Source organism: Arachis ipaensis, chromosome B6 (assembly GCF_059453495.1).
Source record: "Arachis ipaensis isolate K30076 ecotype BB chromosome B6, ASM5945349v1, whole genome shotgun sequence".
Lineage (NCBI taxonomy): Eukaryota > Viridiplantae > Streptophyta > Magnoliopsida > Fabales > Fabaceae > Arachis > Arachis ipaensis.
This window is the reverse complement of record NC_142441.1, coordinates 30641795-30647794: the sequence shown is the minus strand read 5'-3', so window position 1 is coordinate 30647794 and position 6000 is coordinate 30641795.

Genomic DNA, 6000 nt, shown 5'->3' with positions numbered 1-6000 from the left:
CCTTATCCATATACTCTCACTACAAGAAAAAGGCATATTTGTAACAAAAAATATTGTTACAAAACGTCAAAATTTTGAAACAAAAATTTTTTGTAACAAAAAAAGGGTCCATTGCAGTAAGTCCCGTTACAAAAAGTTTTTGTAATAAAAAATGGAACTATTACAATTCAGTACCATATTTTGTAACAATTTTTTCTGATACAAAAAACTAGAAACAGTTACAAATGTGATAACAAATTTTGATTTTGAAGGTATTTTTCGTGACAATCAATTTTTTTCCTATCAAAAAATTTTGTTACAAAATGTAACATGATTTTGTAACATTTTTTTTCTTTAGTTACGAAAGCAAATTAATTATTTTGTAACTTTTTTTATTACAAATTACATGCATAATTTACTAAATTATTTTTTAAATTAACTAATATATTAACGATTTTAATAAACAAGTTTACATGTATATAAAATGCAAAAACATACATAAGTCAAACAAGATCCTTTTAGCTAAAATTGTCTTGAAACAAAATAACATTAGCTAGTGAGTACATTGATTAGTTCAACCAAAACATAAAAGTTCTAACATAAAAGTTCAACCAAAACATAAAAGTTCAACCAAAACATAAAAGTTCTAACATAGATTAGTGTCTCTATGCATCAAAACATTCTTGAGCCCTCAAGGTAGCATATGGTCACTGATAAACCCATATTTTATGATATATTTTGTGCTTAAATTGAGTGATTTATTCAATCCTTCACCCACTTATTCATATTAATTGCATGATTTTACTTCTCCTTCCTTATTATGTGATGTATGTGAAAAATATGTTTCCTATGCTTAAAAAAATTAATTATTTTAATTACCCTTATTATCATTCGATGCCGTGATTAGTGTGTTGAGTAGTTTCAGATCTTCTAAGGCAGGAATGACTCAAAGGATGGAAAGGAAACATACGAAAAATGGAAGGAAAGCACAAAACGGAGTTTTTGGAGAAACTGGCATCCACGCGATCGCATGGGCAACGCGGACGCATGCCAAACGCGAATCAACAGCGACGCGGCCGCATGACTGACGCGACCGCGTGCCTTAAGCAAAACACATATGATGCAGCCGCATGACTGACGCGACCGCGTGACAAGAAAAGTTCCGAATGACGCGACCGCGTGACCCACGCGGACGCTTGACAGAGGCCACGCATCAGAAATTATAAAAAATGCTTCCAGCGATTTCTGAAGCCCTTTTTGGCCCAAATCCAAGTCCAGAAGGCATAGACCAGAGGTTATGAAGTGGGGGAATGCATCCATTCAAAGAGAGCTGGCCAATTTAGTTACTTCTCATGATTTAGATTTAGTTTTGAGAGAGGTTCTCTCCTCTCTCTCTTAGGATTTAGGATTTCTCTTAGTTTTAGGAGTGACTCTCGATCCCAGGTTTAATGTTCCTTTACTTTAAGCTTCCCTTTCACTTTTATTCATTCCATTACTTTAGTTGATTATTTACTTTTGCCATTTAATTTATGAATTCTTCTATGTTCCAGATTATTTGAATTAATGTTATTTGAGGTATTTCAGTTTATTATTGCTTTCTTTCATTTATGTCACCATTGCTTTCAATTTGAAGACATTTTTATTCCAGCAAATTTACTTTTTTCCCTTTTGGTCTTGGTTAAGAAATCAGTAACTCAGGAGTTATCTTTGCTCAACATAATTGATAACTGTTATCTTTGCTAATTGAATTGACTTTCAATAATCCCAATCTTTTCTTAGGAAATAAATAGGATTCGAAGGTCAAACTAATTAATCCCTTGACTTTCCTTTGCTTTAGCAAAGGTTAACTAAGTGGAATTAAGATTCAATCTTCTTTATTATTGAGAAGGGTAACTAATTTGGACTTCCAATTTCTCATCCCTTGCCAAAAGTTTGCTTTACAGTATTTATTTATTTTAATTTCTATTTAAATTATTTGTCATATTTGTTCCTCATTCTTGAAACCCCGAATTTACAATCTCCATAACCAATAATAAGAACATACTTCCCTGCAGTTCCTTGAGAAGACAACCCGAGGTTTGAGTACTTCGGTTAACAATTTATTTAGGGGTTTGTTACTTGTGACAACTAAAACGTTTGTATGAAAGGACTTTTGAAGGTTTACAAACTATATTTGCAACGAGGATTTATCCGCAAATTTCTAGACCACGCAAAAGTTCTCTCGTCAAAATGGCACCGTTGCCGGGGAACTGCTAACGTGTGCCTTATTATTGGTTATTGTAAATATTTTTCTTTTACTTGTTTATTTATTTCTGTTTTTTCCTTTTTAATTTTATTTGCTACTATGAACTCTCACCCCTCTCGCTTTGAGTTTGGTTCTAACTTTGTTGAAGGAAATAGAAGCCACAGCAGGAATATGCATCAAGGTCAGACCAATCAAGGATGGATAGAGCCAAGAGGATCTAATCAACCCTTTAGGCAACAACACCCTCCAAGATATCATGGACAACGACCATTCTACAATGCATACCCAGCTGATAGATATGGTGGACAACCTTGTAACTACCAACAAGCCCCACCCCGTGCCTATAGACCATCTGATGAGCGGATAATTTATACGCTTTTTGGCATTGTTTTTAGTATATTTTTAGTAGAATCTAGTTACTTTTAAGGATGTTTTCATTAGTTTTTATGTTAAATTCACATTTCTGGACTTTACTATGAGTTTGTGTGTTTTTCTGTGATTTCAGATATTTTCTGGCTGAAATTGAGGGACTTGAGCAAAAATCAGATTCAGAGGTTGAAGAAGGACTGCTGATGCTGTTGGATTCTGACCTCCCTGCACTCAAAGTGAATTTTCCGGAGCTACAGAACTCAACATGGTGCGCTTTCAATTGCGTTGGAAAGTAGACATCCCGGGCTTTCCAGCAATATATAATAGTCCATACTTTGACCAAGTTTAGACGATGTAAAAGGGCATTGAACGCCAGTTCTACGCTGCTGTCTGGAGTTAAACGCCAGAAACACGTCACAAACCAGAGTTGAACGCCAGAAACACGTTACAACCTGGCGTTCAACTCCAGAAAGAGCCTCTGCACGTGTAACATTCAAGCTCAACCCAAGCACACACCAAGTGGGCCCCGGAAGTGGATTTATGCATCAATTACTTACTTCTGTAAACCCTAGTAGCTAGTTTATTATAAATAGGACTTTTTACTATTGTATTAGACATCTTGGGACGCCTGGTTCTTAGATCAGAGGGGCTGGCCATTCAGCCATGCCTGAACCTTTCACTTATGTAATTTTAACGGTAGAGTTTCTACACTCCATAGATTAAGGTGTGGAGCTCTGTTGTTCCTCATAAATTAATGCAAAGTACTACTGTTTTTCTATTCAATTAAACTTATTCCCTTCTAAGATATTCATTCGCACTTCAACCTGAATGTGATGAACGTGACAATCATCATCATTCCCTATGAACGCATGTCTGACAACCACTTCCGTTCTACCTTAGATTGAATGATTATCTCTTGGATCTCTTAATCGGAATCTTCGTGGTATAAGCTAGATTGATGGCGGCATTCATGAGAGTCCGGAAAATCTAAACCTTGTCTGTGGTATTCCGAGTAGGACTCTGGGATTGAATGACTGTGACGAACTTCAAACTCGCGAGTGCTGGGCGTAGTGACAGACGCAAAAGGAGGGTGAATCCTATTCCAGTATGATCGAGAACCTCAGATGATTAGCTGTGCTGTGACAGAGCATTTGGACCATTTTCACAAGAGGATGGGATGCAGCCATTGACAAGGGTGATGCCTCCAGACGATTAGCCATGCAGTGACAGCGCATCGAACCATTTTCCAGAGAGGATAAAAATTAGCCATTGACAACGGTGATGTCCTTACATAGCCAACCATGGAAAGGAGTAGGATTGATTGGATGAAGACAGCAGGAAAGCAGAGTTTCAGAGGAACGAAAGCATCTCTATGCGCTTATCTGAAATTCTCACCAATGATTTACATAAGTATTTCTATCCTTATTTTATTATATATTTTCGAAAATTCCATAACTATTTTATATCCGCCTGACTGAGATTTACAAGGTGACCATAGCTTGCTTCAAGCCGACAATCTCCGTGGGATCGACCCTTACTCACGTAAGGTTTATTACTTGGACGACCCAGTGCACTTGCTGGTGAGTTGTATCGAAGTTGTGAATGAAAAACAATTTATTAAGACATGCGTACAGAGTTTTTGGCGTCGTTGCCTGTGATCACAATTTCGTGCACCAAGTTTTTGGCGCCGTTGCCGGGGATTGTTCGAGTTTGGACAACTGACGGTTCATCATGTTGCTCAAATTGGGTAATTTTCTTCTTATTTTATTTTCAAAAACTTTTTCAAAAATTTTTCTTTGCTTTCGTTTTTCTTCAAATAATTTTTCAAAAAAAAAATTTAAAATATAAATGTTTTCAAAAATATATTTTTCTTCAGAATTTTTAAGAATGAATTATAGTGTTTCATGATGATTTGTTGAATCCTGGCTGGCTGTAAGCCATGTCTAATCTTTTGGACTGGGGTTTCAACTTATCATCACAAGAGTTTGTTGATTCTCACACACTTAGTTGCTCTATACATGGAAAGTATCAATATCTTCTAAAGCTTGGCTAGCTATTAAGCCATGTCTAACCCTCAGATTGGAGCTTTAGACTAAGATTGCAAGATTCCTGGAATTCATATTAAAAATTTTGGAATCCTTATTTTTCTTTTTCAAATAATTTTCGAAAAATCCAAAAAAATCATAAAATCATAAAAATCAAAAATATTTTGTGTTTCTTGTTTGAGTCTTGAGTCAATTTTAAGTTTGGTGTCAATTGCATGTTTTAAAGTTTGCATAAAATTTTCGAAAAATTCATGCATTCATAGTGTTCTTCATGATCTTCAAGTTGTTCTTGGTAAGTCTTCTTGTTTGATCTTGATGTTTTCTTGTTTTGTGTCTTTTCTTATTTTTCATATGCATTTTTGCATTCATAGTGTCTAAACATGAAAGATTTCTAAGTTTGGTGTCTTGCATGTTTTCTTTGCATTAAAAATTTTTCAAAAATGTGTTCTTGATGTTCATCATGATCTTCATAATGTTCTTGGTGTTCATCTTGACATTCATAGCATTCTTGCATGCATTCATTGTTTTGATCCAAAATTTTTATGCATTGCATTATTTTCATGTTTTTCTCTCTCATCATTAAAAATTCAAAAAAATCAAAAAAAATATCTTCCCCTTTTTCTCTCATAAATTTTCGAAAATTAGATTTGACTTTTTCAAAAATTTTTAAAATCTAGTTGTTTCTTATGAGTCAAATCAAATTTTCAATTTAAAAATCTTATCTTTTTCAAAAATCTTTTTCAAAAATCATATCTTTTTCACTTTTCTTATTTATTTTCGAAAATTTTTAAAATATTTTTCAAAAATCTTTTTCTTAATTTTATCTCATAATTTTCGAAAACATCATCATCAATTAATGTTTTGATTCAAAAATTTCAAGTTTGTTACTTACTTGTTAAGAAAGATTCAAACTTTAAGTTCTAGAATCATATCTTGTGATTTCTTGTGAATCAAGTCATTAATTGTGATTTTAAAAATCAAATCTTTTTCAAAACTAATTTCAATCGTATCTTTTCAAAAATATCTCTTTATCTTATTTTTTTCAAAATTTGATTTTAAAATATCTTCTCTAACTTCTTATCTTCTTATCTTTTCAAAATTGATTTTCAAATTTATTTCAACTAACTAACTAACTTTTTGTTTGTTTTTTATCTTTTTCAAAACTACCTAACTAACTAACTCTCTCTCTCTCTCTCTCTAATTTTCGAAAATATCTTCCCTCTTTTTCAAAATTTCTTTTTAATTAACTAATTATTTTAATTTTTGATTTTAATTTTCGAAAATTACTAACCTTTTTCAAAAACTATTTTCGAAAATCACTAACTCTTTTTCAAAAATTATTTTCGAAAATCCTCTTTCTCT